This window comes from Pteropus medius, unplaced genomic scaffold (assembly GCF_902729225.1).
Source record: "Pteropus medius unplaced genomic scaffold, Ma_sr-lr_union100, whole genome shotgun sequence".
Lineage (NCBI taxonomy): Eukaryota > Metazoa > Chordata > Mammalia > Chiroptera > Pteropodidae > Pteropus > Pteropus medius.
In genome coordinates this window covers 4294860-4311096 of record NW_024353517.1, presented here as the reverse complement: position 1 = coordinate 4311096, position 16237 = coordinate 4294860, and the positions used below count along the sequence as shown (strand labels likewise).

The following is a 16237-nucleotide window of genomic DNA, read 5'->3' as shown; positions in this document are numbered from 1 at the left end:
ATAGTTGCCGGTCAGGAGGCAGGACGAGAAGGATCATGGCCAGCACAGGAACAGAGTTGTGGGGGCTGTTCTTGTCGGGATCCTGCCAACGGACACAGGTCTTGGAAGAGAAGAATAGAGCTAAAAGAGGGTGCAATGTCACGTCAGGCAGCGAGAGCCGAGGTGAGAGCTAGAAACCCATCCTCTCACAAAACAGGACATGAACAAGTACACGTCAGCAAAAGCCAGAGGAACCACTGGTTTTTGCAGAGAGGAAGTGGCCATGGTTGGTGTTTAAATAATTGGGCCAGATTTCCCAGCTCTGCCCTTCCTGGTACTTAAAGAGCATAGGCCCTTAGAAGCCAAGGGTTAATTTCTGATGCACCTGGTATTTCTTCATTTATACGAACATTTATTAAACATCTATCTGTGATGTAAAGTGCCTAGACACAGAGTAATGAGAAGATGCTGTCTGCCCTGAAGAAGCTCCCTTTGACTTATTTGATTCAGTGATATCTGATCAGCCGAGAACTATAATTTATATGAAATTATCATAATGTTTGTCCTGTAGAGACAGATTGGGATTTATTTCTCTAATGTAAAACATCGCTTAATGGAGTGCAAGTTACCCTTGTCCAAGGACCTGTCAGGTTTTTTGCAAAGGTAACAACACTGTTTGCCCTGGATTAATTTGGAAGAACCCTTTGTACTCAGTGGCAACATACCAAAATTAAGAGACATGAGCCTGAGCATATCGTGAAAATTATCAAACCTGGTGACCAGCAGGCTTTTCATTATCATATAAGAAACTATGAGAAACCTTTCATTCTCTTTTGTTTGGAAGAAAACTTCCTACTACCTACTGTTTAGTGTGACCTTGACACCCTATCAACGTCGTTTCTCAAAAGAGAGAATCATTTTAGAGTTAAAGACAGCATGGGAATATCTGGGCTGTCTGAGGCTGGAACAGTTCCTCCTCAGGAAAACATCATCATCATCATAGCGAATGTTATTGATTCCTTATTCTCTAAAAGGCCTTGTGCTTTAATTCTTATAAATCCATGGGAGTTCTACTATTCTCGTCATTTGTCCTTTAGAAGAAGCAGAGGCTCACACAGGTTCTGAAGCTTGACCACATCATACAGGGATGGAGCCTGAATTTGGCCCAATTGCTTTTTCTCTGTTAACCCCAAGCCAAAAGAATGTAGGGCCTTAAGAGAGCCAGCTGCGAGGCACTGCCTAAAAGTGAGCAAATTATTATTCTTAATTATAGGAAACATGATTGTATTTGAAGAGAAGCGAAAGACATAATGAACTGTATTGGGTCTGGTTTACAATGAAAACAATACAATGTTAATTTACCCACATAACTTCAGTCAGTAATATATATCTGGCAATTGATTTTGCAGAAGAGACCTTTACCTGTTGACTTTAGCGATGACTCAGCTGTTGTTGAAATTATCTCTACCTCCGGTTTAGAAGGTAAATAAAAGGTAAATGATTACATTGCTCCTGGTTAAATGTTTTCTAGAGGAAAGCTAGTCAATGCAAAGAGTCATATCCATCTCTCCTGTTGGTTTTTGCCATTAACTTTCAATATCTTCAAAACCAGGTTAGAGGCATTCTTCAGACAAGAAGAAAGATGAGAGGTGAAACCGTCATCTTCGAATGAGCTCCATGGTCTGCTTGCTGAAGCCCTGGGACACAGAGATGTTCAGAAGAGCTATGGCCTTATCATCCAAGGGTCATGTGATTACAATGAGGCCACTCATTGTCAAGTAGGAGTCAAGAAACTCATTGCACCTTAGTAAATTTGAACATTTCTTTATCCATTATGTAGATTACTGGGGTTGGGATGGGTCCTTTTAACAGTGGATCAATGCTATAGATTATGGGGATTCATTTATTGACTTGTATTGAGTATCCTCTGAACACACATTCATTAACTTCAAAACTAATTTTTTTTTTACATTTTGCTAGGTGCTAAAGATTCACAAATGGGAAGTATAATTTTTATCTTCCAGGTGCTCACTGTTGGGTCTGGTTCCATATCTCTATGATTAGCTATTATGAGCACACAGGAGAAGAATAAGCTGTGGTTCCTGCCCTCAAGAACCACATTAAATTCAGAGGAGCACAGTCTCCAAGTTAGAAGTGTTCTCAGAGGACAGCAGTGTCTATGTCATCTTCATTCTTGTATCCCCAGCACCTCCTTCCTACCCAGCACAGACTGAGCCCCATGCATGATCATCGAGGGGCTCTAGGCCAGCCTCCCGCTCAACTCAGAGCCTCCCTTCAGTGTCTGGTGTCTGCTTGAGGATGTTCAGATACAGGACTCTCTCCATCACCCTAGAAGCCCATTTTATTGTTGAACTAAACTAGGAAGTTACTAGTTTTCTTTCTATGAAGTCAACATCTGCCTACCTTATAACCTCACCAATGAATCCAGATTCTCTTTTAGGAACTACACAGACTAAATCAATTTCCTGTTCTGTATGTTAGGCTTTTAGGTACTTAGAGACATCCATGTTGTATCCTGTTACCCTCCTCTGACCTCCATCATCTCTGTTCCTTCAGTTACTTCTCAGGTGATTTAGTTTTGAGACCATTTATTGAATAGGCAAGACTGGCACTAATGGTTAAAAAATAATATGAATCATCTTGTGATTGGGAGTCAAATGGACTCCATCCATAGCTATCTGAGTGGGTGTGCACTTGTGCATGCACATGTGTGCACAAGTGTAGGGCATTCAACGATTACTAGGAAAGGAGGTAGGCCCCTTGCTCCTTAGGACAGGAAGTTTTCTCTGGTTTCCAGAGATTTATCTGGACCCTCAAAAGAATTAACAGTTAAACCAACCAACAGAGAAACCATTCTTTCCTGTGGATTGACTTGATTAGATTTCTTGGATGTTGAGAGGGAAAATGTATGAGGCTAGTGGAAGATCTGCAAGAAGGGACCAAGTCTTTACTCTGCTTGCATTCAGCAAGGCTCTCAGCTGGTAACACTTCTTCAGTACTTGCTGTCTGATCTCTAGGGATGCAGAAGGTCTTTGCTTCTGGTATTCTTGCTAGGACATTAGAAGCTGACAAGTTGAAATTGAGAAGGTGCCGATCATAAGGCCAGGGCAGGTAATGTGGGCAACTTTCTTTCTGTCCTGGGATTGTGCAATAGGCAGCCAAATCATTTGGTAGGTTAAGCAACAATTGAGCCTTCAGAACTCAGATTCTAATGGAGACTGAGGCAATGGGAGGATGGATGCAGCAGGAAGGTGAGGGTGAGTAAGATGGAAGGGCCGGACGGGTGGGGGGCAAGGGCATGGGAGCAGCTTAGCCTGATTAGAAACCCTGCATCTAGAGTCAGGACAGACTGTGGTGCTGCTACTGTTTACCAGCTATGCAGCCTAACTAGACGTTTAATCTTGCTAAGCCTTAGTTTCTTCATCTGTTAAATATGGGCAATGAAACCCGGCTAGTAGAGATGTGCTGAGGAGTTAATGAGAGGACATTTGCAAATGCTCAGCGTAGAACCTGGCACAGAGTGAGCTATCAATAAATGAGAATTTTTAATAACCCCAATAATACGCTGGTACTGAAAGCACAAAGAGATGCCATGGGGGAATACAATGTGACTAAGATGCAGTCTTTGTCTTCAATTAGCCTATTTTGAGGCAACATAGCCCAACGGCTTAGAGTAAGACCTACTTAACTTTTCCATCTTTGGCAAGTTATTTAACCTCTGAGTTGTTTTAGTCATCTGTGAAAGGCATAATAATAGCAGTGCATACTTCAAAGTCGAGAGCATTAAATGAGATAGTACGCTTAACGTTCCCGGCATCAGGCAAGCATCTATATTACCACTTAGTCGGAGAGAAGAAGTCGAACAGGTGGAAGAGTACGACTGCATTTTTTGCACCAACATGCTGGCACAGAGGGATTGTATGTTGGCAACTTCTGGCAACAGAAGGGAACAGAAAGGAAGGGAGATGGTGGTGTTGTGGAAAGGAACCAATAGATCCTTCCTCGTTCATTGTGCTAGTGGCCAACCCAAGGAGATCAACAAGACAGGATTCAGGGATAAGGGGCAGTAGGCATAGGTCAGAGTGGCTGGACAAGGAGGCTTGGGGGCCAGCCCCTCAGCTAAGTGCCAGTGAGATAGAGAGTCAGGCATGTAGGCGTTGGAGTGCTCGAAGGGCTCAGGAAGGCGGGCAGTGCAGAAGTTTTCCTAGGAGGCGGTTAGACTGGGCATTTGCCACTGGGACTCTCGGTTTCCCCTGGAGTGTCCCTGTGTAATTATCTGGCATGTGTTCCGTGCAGTGGTGCCGGGGCACTTAGAAGGGCTCTGTTCTTGGTGTAATGCTCTACTGCAGCCATTCTGAAATTCTGAACAATTTTTGAACAATGGGTCCTACATTTTCATTTTGCATCGAGCTGTAAAATCATGCAGTTGGTTAATCATAAGTGGTACATAAGAGGAACCATGTGCTATAGGCATCCACAGAAGAAGGAGGAGGGTCATTCTCAGCTGAGTGTGGGCAGGGGGAGGGAAGTGGGGCTAATGGATGAGAACACATTTTGAATTTGACCCTGAAGGATCAGGGACAGTAGAAATGAGTATGGCTGTCTGGTTGGAAGGAATAAGTTGGGTGAAGTACAAACTATGTCCAGGGAATGATAAGAAATTCTTGTAAACATGGAGTTTTATACTGAGTGGCTGACATAGGCTCTTTCAAGGCAGTGACAAGCTCAGCTGGCCTTTCTGGGGACAGCTTTCTTGTCAAGGCCTTTCATAGTTCTTCCCTTCAAGTGCCATTCTGCTAGGTGCCTGTACAACTAATAAACTAAATTTAGCCATGCTATTCATAGAAACCACAAAGCAAGGCAGGGGCCAGGGGCCAGGGAGAGGCAAATTTAACAAAGAATCAAACAGAAATTTTTAATTGAAAAACATGATTATTTAAATAAAAATGAGGATACTTAAATATGTCAAATAATAGATCAAATACGAACCAAGAGAACAGTCAGTCAGGAATCCCCGTAGTCTGACTTGCTCTCTCTCAGTCTTTTATAATGCAAGTTTTGTGTAGGGATTTGCACAGCAGGCAACTGGTAGAGGTGCAATTGTGACCAGAGTCCATATCCGGTCCTCTGTTTACTACAGCTCACTGCCATGGCCCCATATCACTCTGTGGTGGAAGGTTTCTCCCAGCAGAAGACTGGAGAGGTCCAGAAAACTGAGCATTAGTTAGCAATTATAAAATTACCTGTAGTCATACCCTGGTGACACAGAAGAGAGAAAACTTAATGAAAAGGCCATTTTTCTTTTAAACATCTCACATTCTCTATTCTCAATCTTATTATCCTAAAATTTACCTTTAAGATTTATTTCTAATCACAACATGGATCACGAATGACGTGCCAGTATACATTTCATTGTATTCCCATTTGATTTGCATAAATATTAAACTTTGCCACTTGATCAACATACTTTCATATTTCTTTTCCAGTGTAAATGTCTCATGGCTTCTAACTTGCTCCTAAATTAAATGAGATAGTTACATAGATATCTAGGAAGTCTTGTGTAGTCCTGGAGCCTCATCCTCCTCCTAGGCTTTGTTGCTGCATGTCTGCAGACTGGTGGAACAGATCAAGGCCACTATCTGCAGGAAGTGGGGGGAGCCTTCCAGGGCAGAATCCTCCTTGGACTAGAGCCAGGCCCTGGTATAGAAGCCTCTTCCATAGCGAAAGGGAACAACGAAATAGTATCTGCCACTCAGATATGTCTCTCGGCCTGGCCTTGCTTTGAACTCATTACCTAAGTCCTATTATGATAAAGAACTAAAGAGGGCCGTCAAAAAGACCTCAGGAAGTTCGAGCATTTCTGTTTCGATGCCCATTGCCAGCCTCTGACACAGAAGAGCAAAGAGACCTTCTCTCATAGTCTATATAGAACTAAGTATGGCCCTGGGTGCACCATGGCCTCAGTTGGGCAGTGTCCAGCAGTTGGGTAGTGCCCAGGCCAAGGGCCAGCAGTATCAGAGTACAGGCGATGGTACCCAGGGGAGCCAGTTGTGCCCTTTAGAAGACAGGAGTGCTCTCCTGGTCCCTACGTCATTTGATTGCTTTTAGAAAACAATATTCACTTACTGTACACAGCTAAATACAGTATTTTTTGAGAAGTAAACAGAGAATATGACATTAACCAAAAGAAATGTGGGAGCATCATGTTTAAGAAAGAATAGGAAATGATTACCCAGGAATGTTTAAACCATCAGAGACCACATATAATCAGGACATTGTAGAGAGGGAGCAGCAGCATTATCTCATTGTAAAAAATCCAAAACTAACAGTTCAAGGTTTATTTACTTTCTGATGTAATGAAAGTCCTAAGTCAGTTTGTTACTCATATGTCCTCTGTCCATGAGCTCAAACATTAATGACCAGAATACCCAAGTCAAGGGGGCCTGGGGGTACAGGGTGACCTAGAGTGGATGCAGGTGGGGTTTAGGCCATAATTTCCATCACCACTCTCCTTTCTTTGATATAAATGATTGCTGTTTCCTCAGTCTAGCATGAAGTACTTTGTGAAATATTAAAACACTTTATGACATGTCAGCTGCTCTCCTCCACCCCATTCAAGTCACCCTATACCTCGCTACTGGGTAGAAATCTAACTCGCCAGTGCCTAGAAACCTCAGTTCTGCCTCTGCTCTGCTGCTTTGATGGTGTCAGATTTTCCCACTGTGGTGAGAAGAGCCAAACCTCCAGGGAGGAGACATTTTTCATGCAGCGTGTCTATCACTCTCTCTGTCTCTCTGTATCTCACTCTGTCTCACACACACACACACACACACACACACACACACACCCCTCTTCCACTTACTGGGGGTGCAGAAGGATGGAGCCAAGGATCCTGCTACTCTGAAAATAGAGTCATAACCATAGTGGCTGTCAGATCTTGTATTTTTGCAGCTATTTCAATAGCTTAATTTTTTTCCTCAGTAAAGGTAATTTGCTAAATATTTTAAAAAGTCTTATTTAAATTTCCTTTTGTTCTAACATTTTTCATTCAGATAAATTCACAAACCAGGAAAACATCATCTTTCAGAACACCTGTGACAAGTGTGCACAACTGGTGGCTCTGATGACACAAGGGCTGCTTTGCTGCTACTCTCCCTGCGAAGGCCTGCTTTTTGTGCTGCCAAAGGCAGTGGCAGGCTCTAGCTCTGTGCCATACAAAGGAGAGGTACACAATAACCTTTCAAATAAAGTGTGTAAAGGAGGAGGTAGAAGATGATGGGGGCCACGCTCCAGGAGTGGAGGGAGTGGCTCAACCCTTGACCCAGCCTGTCATTAGAAATGGTCTTTTCATGAACAGGAACCATCTTCAGCAAATATCGAACCGCGGATGGCCCAAGGTGTCTCCTTATGCGTCATCTCCCCAGTAGATTGGAAAGTCCCCATGGAGTTGTGTTGGGGAGGAGTCTGAGTGCGGGGGTCAGTGGGGAGGCTGTGGAAGGAGCAAGCCTGCACCCCGCACCCTGCACTGGAGGGCTCTGGGCATCCTCGGTCTCCAGAACTTCCGAAGTTCATGTACATAGCAGCTGCTTAATAAATGTGTAATGAATCAATGGTGTACATTGTTTTTATCTTCTGTTCCCCTTTGAAAGAGTCTGTAATTGCTCCTAGTTGTTTTTATACCAAATTCAGCTTGTAACGTCTTCCACAGTCTAGGGATTTGATGTAATTTTGCCCTGTCCCTCTCTACAGCAGAGACAGTGGGCTTTTCCCAGGCTGACGAGAATGCACAGAGCCCTTGCCTGAATCATACGTAGGGGCCAACATGTGTAGCCAATCAGTAACAGGGAGCTAAATGACTCTGTAACAAACTGGAAACCTGGCAGTTGAAGTTCCATATGTGATATACAGTCCACAGGAAGTACATCAGCTCCATCCCCTCCACAGCAGAAAGCGCCCTCTAGTGTAAATAAAGAAACATTCTAAAAAAACATTCCTTGCAGGTGCTGGACTTCTCTTGAGGGCTTTTGCAGTTTGCACCTGTAAGCTCAGCTGTGATAGGGACTCTGAGACCAGCCAGCTGGTTGTTACCTGGAGTCAGTAGTCAGGTTGGCTGGAATTCTGAGATAGAACAATATCATCATTTACAGATACAACTACTGCATTTTATCATCTACAATGAACACCCTTAATACGTTTCTTAAAAGATGCCTGGCTCAAGACTCACAAAACGAACAATCACACAACAAACAAATAAAAAGGGATTAAAACAACCAAACAAAAGTGGGAGAATTATGGCAACATACAATCAGAAAAAATAGTTTAAAAGATATTTTTAGAGGACTTTAAGCCCAGAACCATGTAAGTAAACTATATCCTTAGTAAATATGAGTGTATAAAGTTATTCACTAAAATAAATGGAAAACTGAAATGAAAGACAATTCAATTAAGTCAATCCATGCAATAAAATTCCCTTAATCTTTAATATAAAGGACAAAGTACACTTTTACTAAAAAAAAAAAAAATTCATTCTCTCCTTATCTCTCTATATAAATGTCCAAAGTGAAATGTTGTTTTTAACACATGCCAACCTGTGAACCAGCTCAGGAAGCACTACCTGGGTCTGGCCTGGCTCTGCACACACTTACCCTGTAACACCTGCACTTGGGCCTTGTCCCTCTAGGTCTCCATGCACGTGCACGTTTCCCATGGATTTCTTCTTCAAGGGACATTCTCAGGACTCATGTGGCTCTAGCTCCTCCAGTCCCTTTGGCCATTGCTCTATGCTTGCCCACGACAATTATGAATGACATGAGCTGCAGGGACTTCCATGCAAGCCACCCCTTCAAGTTGGACCTTAGGGTGACCAACCATCTGGTTTGCCTGAGACTAAGGCATTTCTAGGATGCAGGACTTCCTGTGCTAAAACCAAAAACAAGTCTCAGGCAAACAGGGATGACTTGGTCACCCCAGTGCTGGTTGGGGTGGGGCAGTGGTCACTCCAACTACTATGAGTCTTGACTCCCAGAACTCCAGCAGCGAAGGCCTAAGAAATCTGACGCTTCCTACTATGGCATGTCACCAGTCAGTTCTGGAGACACCTGCTTTCATTTCTTGTAAGGCTCTTGGGTTGGTTTGCCTTTTCCGTGTTTTGATGTTTAGTACATATTCCTCCTAGCAATTCCTGTCTTTCTGGGCCTGGGAAAGACTGAGAATGTAATGTAGTTTCTGTCAGTTTTCTGAGGAAATCCTTCAGCAAGAATATTTCCTGTTTTTTTCCCAAAGTGGGGAGGGGGGGAGAAGAGGAGGGGCGTTGTTACAGGGTCAGAAATCCACCATGTGCAGGTCAATGAATGTTTCACACTGTTTAACATGGAGAAAAGATAACCTGTTAGCATTTTGAAAATATGTTTTACCAGAAATGCAAATCGTTTCAAAAACAGTTTAATCACATTTATTGCATAACGGTGATAATTGTCTTAGCTTGGGCTGCTATAACAAATTACCTTAGACTGGGTGGCTTAAACAACAAGAATTTATTTCTCACAGTTCTAGAGGTTGGGAAGTCCAAGATCAAGGTGCCGGCAGATCCAGTGTCTGGGGAGGGCCCCCCTTCCTGGTTTGTAGATGGCCGCCTTCTTTCCGGGTTCTCATATGGTGGAAAGAGAGATCACTTCTCTTATGTCTCCACGCTTACAAGGCACTAATCCCACTTTTGAAGGCTCCACCCTTATGACCTAATTCCCTTCTAAAGGTCTCACTTCCTAATACCATCACATTGGAGATTAGGGGAGGGAGGCAAAAATATCAATCCATAGCAATAACTAATATTTAAAGAGAGCTTGCTACATACCAGTTACTGTGCTAATTATTTTTAACACATCAGGTTGTTGAATCTTCAGAATATGAGGTAGGTGAGGAGACAGTCTCAGAGAAGTTAAGATACTTGTCTGAGGTCACAGAGCTTATAACTGGTGGAGCTGGATTTGAATCCAGAAGTCTTACTGCAGAGTCAGTACTTGGACTCAGAACTGTAGACCTGGGGCTAAGCATGATCATGCTTGAGCAGACTAATGAGAACACCACAGTTTCGCAGAGGGCTTTCTGGCTCAATAACGGTGGAGGATATCAGTCAGGATGTGCCTTTTTCTTGAAACTGGTCTGTATCACTGGTGGGGCTCTCAGTTTCTACAGCAAGAGTTAAATAAAAGACAAGATATCTGTGCACAAAGTGGACCCAACAATTGCCCAGAATTTGGTCAGAGGATCTGAAATTCCATGATCATTCTGGGATTCACATGCTGTCACCAAAATTCCAGGGACAACACATCCATGACTAGTATAGGCCATGGTTACTTCTCAGCTCAGCCACTTCCTCTTGAAAGTGAGCCACACTGATAAGATCTGGGCTTGAAACTTTAGCCATACCCTCAGGTTTGTGCTTCAAAGGCCATCAAAGAAATAAAACACTCATAGTGTAGTACTTTGTGACAGTTTGTGTTTGCATGCCTTTCCTTGATCAAATCGTCTGCATTTACACATATATGTGGATTAGCTATGTTTTGAGTTCTTCCCTAGAGTTTCAGGTTCAGTATATTCAAATATCATGTATGTAGAAAAGTCTTTTTTTATAACTTATTCTTTCGAGTTTGTTAGAGAATGTAATTCTTAAAGGTCTTGATCTGGTTTTAAAATTTCTTCCATTTTCTGAAAATGTAACCATCTAAGTGCATCAAAATCAAATAAATCTTCTCATTCATCTTCAATGTCTTAAAAATGTCCCCTATAAGGGCAATGGCAACGCATGAAGGGGACACAGCTTTAACTGCTTGCCTGTGCAGCAGCGTGGGCTTCCAAGGTCCACACGCACACTTCCTGTGATAAATGATGCAGGGCGTGCCGGGCATGGTCACGTTCTCTTTTTCTTGGACAAACTGTTGAAAAATGTTTTCCTGTCATCATGAAATCGTAAGTGTTCCATCTGTGGTAAACTAATTCAGCTTTCCATATTTAACTAAAACATTTTAAATTTCTTACTGGTCAATGATTAAAAGCCTCTGTTAGTCTATATACTGGCTAATTAGTATTTTGTTGTGTGTATGAATGTTTGTGTTAAAAATCTCATCTGGCTTTTGTACCATTTGTGTGTGTGTGTCCCAAGTTTCCTGCATTGCATATAAATTATTGAGGGGTTGGGGATTCAGTGTTAGAAACCCTGCAGTAGTATGTGAGGGCTGCAAAACTAAGAACCACATTCTAGCACCTAGTGTATCCTCATCATGCCTTGCACAGTCCCTGGCAGCTGGGAGAAATAAATTCAGTGATTGTATTATGTTGAGTCCTGTGGAAAAGTAGAAGTTGCAACTGACTTTAAGAGAGTTTTTTTGTGCTATTTGGTTTAAAAAAAAATTAGTCGTCCTGTTTTACTAGAATTGGCTTCCAAGAGGTTTCAACAGCTCTAGTGAGGAGTCCCATCTGCCATCCTATATCCCTTACAGTTTTGAGTGTCCACAGCTTCCATCAGCATCCCTCGCATTCTCGCCAGAGGTCACCAGTGTGTAATTCATATTCCCCAGCAGGAAAGGGGGTAACCCCATGAACCAGAATGATGTAACCTTTGGCTCTGGTCCCTGCTCCCAGAATCCCCTTCCTTAATGGCAGGGACAGGGTGGTGCTCACAGACTAGCAGATAGTCACTGCATTCTTCTTGAGTTCCCCTGCCCTCTTTTATGCTCCATGAGCACGATGTGGTTCATCCATTGTTGTTCTGACATTGTTCCCTGGTCATAGCTGCTGCTGTTATGGTTGTCTCTTGTGATCACCTGGGGCAAACTGTATGCTCCAAAAATGTCTATGGCAATATTTATAGATCTAGATACTCTTTTGGAACCTTGAAGATTCTTTTATCAAAGGCTGAATCTAATTCCTCTCCCCTAGAATATGGGTGAGCCTTTGTGAATAGAATATGGCAGAAAGGACGCTGCATTCCTTATGAGGCTAGGTCATGAAAAGAAATAGGCTTTTTATTTTGGAATATGTGTCTTGGGAACCCTGAGCCAATATGTAAGAAGTCCAGCTCTGCTGAAGCTACCACGCTGCAGAGACCACATAGAAATAAAGGCTCCCAAGGAGCCCCATGTCCCAGCCTCCAGCGGCATGAGTCCTCCCAGGATCAACTGCAGGGCATGACAAGAGAATCTTCAGACAATTCCAGTCCCCAGGCTTTGAGCTGTCCTAAATGACACCACATAGAACAAAGGATCTGTCTTCATCAAGCCCAGCCAATACTGCATGTTCATGAGAAAATTAATGGTTACCGTTTTAAGCCACTAAGTTTTGGGGTAATTTGTTACATGGCAGTAGTACTGGGACGTCACCATTATGGTGTCATCAGGCTGCTCTCCTTGTTTCTTATGAGACCTTAGCTTCTCTTTTCTAGCAGTTGCTTAACAGAATTAGGGGAGGGTTCCTTCTTTCCCCATTGTCAAAATTCCTTTAACAAATCATAAAACATGGAGGCATTTAGCTCTTACAATTTGAAGACTTACAGTTTCTCATAATGGCCTGATGGTATAAATCTTTTATTCAGCTGACTCTAGTTTGTTACTTTGCCCATAACATTTAGTGTAAGTCCTCATGCGATTGTGTTGGGGACATCAGTTTAACTGACATCTTGACAGTGTTGTTGCCAACTCATGCTTCCTCATTAATTCTATAGATGAAGATGGTGCACCCCAACACTCTCCCTGCAGATTAAATCGCTTCCCCCATCCTGAGCATTGTGCAGGAGTCAAAAGCTTTCTGGTCAGTTTTAATGTGTCCTGCTTCTCTCCTGGGGATTTTGGACTCACAAGCATTTAAGAGCTGTGAAATCTCTGTAACTTACACATACAGTAGGCATTTGGCATTTTAAACTCTTTCTGGAACTTCACCATTAATAAAAGTATTGAACTGATCAGGACTGAGAACATAGGTCTGTTTTTTGCCAGCAGAGACTACCCCCATTCAGGTTGACATGATCCATTCATTAACAGCATGCTCAATCATAATTAATGAGTTGAATCCAACTACTTGTTTCTATTTTGTCCCAAAGGACATCATGAGATGAGTCATCAAATGTGTTGCTGAAAACCTTATCACATTTTTTGTTCTCACAGGTTAGTGAACTATTACAAGAGGCAGAGGCTTTAATTACCTGAGTCATTCCCAATAATTTATCCTGGCTCCTCACGATAGTTTCCACAACTGTTATTATTCTCAGGCTTATGTATGCATATATATATATATGTATTTATAATTGAATTCCAAATCAAAATTCAGCCCATGTGGAATCTACCTTCTCTACATTAGAAATAAGTGAAGCTAAGAGAGGAGGGCAGACAGTCAAGGTGCATTATTTATTTGAGTTTGCATTGATACTTATCATTATTGTTGTCTTACTTAATGGCTTGATTTTTAGTGAAAATTACCAGAAAATGACTAAAAATCTTTAGCCCCCAGGCTAATTTTACAGCTAGCACAGTGTCATTTAGCGCCACCTGGAGACACATCATGCATTGCAGAGGGGAGAAAATAAACAGGAAAAAAAATCATAACCTTGGGTAAGCAATGTAGAGATATTAACATGCTCCTTTTGCCTATCTGCCCCCAAGCCAGGCGTTCTGGTTATAACTGTTCGATCATTCAATCATGCTATGAAACAGATACTATTCTTATTACCATTTTACAGTTGGAGAAATTAAGACACTAGTAAGTGGTAGAATTGGAAATTGATTCTAAACAGTTTGATTCTAGAGCCTATATGTTTTATCCAGTATGGCATATAAAACCTCCCTTTTGCTTCTTTATTCTTTCAAAAGAATGATGTCTGAAATAGGAAGAGTAGAACAAACATCAATAAGTGGAAATGGGAGCCCAAGAGGGAAGAAGTGATGCTAAGAAACACTTTAGCACTTCAAAGGAAATCATGTCTGCTGGACTGGAAGAAATCTCAACGTACTGGAGAATATTCAGAAGGCTGCTAAACGTGTTGTGATTTCGAGGCACCATGGAAGAATGAGAGTCCGAAAGACTGGAGATGGGCTATTTTTCAAAAAGATAAGAGCATGACAGCCAAGTATGGCATCACTTGTAAGCACCTGGATATGACAGTGCTGATCCCTGGGACCCAATACGGGCTCAGTAAGATTTAGTTGTTGACACACATCATTTCTTAACAGGCTGTTGTGTGAGTGGATCCTTGTACACAATAAAGAAATATGGCTGGATGCAAAATTAGTTATTTTCATGGAGGTTGATATGACTTTACCTTGATGTTTGATGAATGCCAACCTGGAGAGATTTCATGGAAAAATATAAGAGTTGGCCTTCGACTCTTTGGCTAGGACTTTTATTCACCCTTTGGATGAAAATTTTGATGTCTTGGTCAAAAGGACAGATAACGTCAAGTGGAGAGGCACAAAATATTGATCCCAGAACATCTTAACTGTCTGGACCATTGGACTGACTTGAATGAGAGGTAGTTGAATAGGAATGAATATGAGGCCTTTTATTCCAAAGTCCTGGTCAACTTCTTTAATGTCGACTTGGCAGCAGTGCTATCAATAGAAGTAGAATGTGAGCTACATCTGTAATTTAAAATTTTCTAATAGCCACATTTTTTAAAAGTAAAAAAAACAGAAAAGCCTCAGGTGAATTTTAATAATGTATTTTTTTAATATATTTTACCCAATATATTCAGAGGACTATCATTTCAACACATAATCAATATGTGAAATTATTGTTGAAATAATTTACTTTTTTTTTACTGTCTCCAAAATCTAGAGTGTATTTTATACTTATAGCACCTCTCAATTCACAATAGCCACACATATGGCTATGTATTAGATAATGTAGCTTCAGAAGGATTTTATTGACACTCAGGTCTGTGACTAGGATGCTCTCCAATTATGTCATTCTCTAGTTGGCTGCATGAATAGAGGAAATATGCCTAAAGTTATACCACTCATAAGTTTTTTTGTTTGTTTGTTTTGTTTTTAGTGAAAAGAGAAAGGGTCTGGGCTCTTTGACATATAATCACTGTGGAAAGTGTATTGGTGCCCACTGCCTGTGACCTATATTCAACCCTTACTCATAGGTACTGGTACAATCTCAGTGACTGAAATACAACACTTTTTTTTCAAAGTAAACATTTACCCAACTGTTTTTTCTTCTCTGCATTTCTCCTTAGATATGCCTTTTTTTGTTCAGGGTAGATGTTGTTACTAGAGCAAGTAGCAGCTTTTTATTTTTATTTTTTTCAAAGAATATAATAAAATCCTTGTTCCATTCCCATTTCTAATTACAACCAGTGCAACTTTTTAAATTGGTTTTAAGTTCCCACATCTGTTCCCTTTTTCAAAAATGGTGATTTCTGAACACTAACACCCATGGAAGCTTCAGAAATCTGGAAACCTAACCAATAGTGAATACAGCAAATAATCATAAATATATATATATATAAAACAAAATAATTGTTAGAAATGCACAAAAGCTCACATAAAATATATAGCACCCTTCATTATTCCCTTTTTGCGGATGAGAAAACTGAAGTTCGGAGAGGTTAACTGGCTAGCCCAGTGTCACAGAGTTTGAGTCTGATCTCAGGCCAACACCTTTTCTGCTTCATTACGTATCTTGCTGGAATGACATTTTTCCTTGCAGGACTAAAGACACTATTATCTGTTCATACACCATCACTACCTAGAATCCTTCTTCCACGGTAGTTATTTTCTCTGAGTAGAATTCATGAATTCATGGCAATTGAAAATACATTCTCTGGAGCAGACTGCTTGGGTTTAAATGCTGGTCCCACCACTTGTAAGCTCTGAGATATAACTCAATTTCCTCATCTATAATTTCAGGGTAACAGTCCCTCTTGCATAGAGATGAGCTCATCCATATAAAGCACTTGAACGGAAACTGGCCCATAGTAAGCACTCAATATTTTTTACTTAGTAGAACAAGTTTTCACAGTCCTTCACTTAAAAACTCTGTAATAGAGGCTTCTAGCTTGAAAGGAACGTTCATATTGACTACCACAACCTCCTGAGCCCAGGAACCCCTGCTGCAGCATTCCTGGAAAGACAGATGTCTGTATACCACTTGGTAGGGAGCTTGCTGCCTCAGGGACCGCCACTCCATTTTTGGACAGCCCTAACTTCTGGGGAGGCAGTTGTACCACAGTGCAAAAAATTTGGGA

General features: G+C 41.6%; 1 long non-coding RNA gene across 2 annotated transcripts; it reads left to right on the top strand.

Annotated features, from left to right (window-relative positions):
- On the top strand, positions 1 to 14082 carry LOC120593003 (uncharacterized). Of its 2 annotated transcripts, none has more exons than XR_005650283.1 (4): positions 1 to 162; positions 1389 to 1461; positions 1592 to 3257; positions 13857 to 14082. It is a non-coding gene; the product is annotated as an uncharacterized LOC120593003 (long non-coding RNA). The 2 variants fall into 2 exon arrangements; XR_005650282.1 differs by having other exon boundaries at positions 1389 to 1472.
- Positions 14083 to 16237: the final 2155 nt, after the last annotated feature.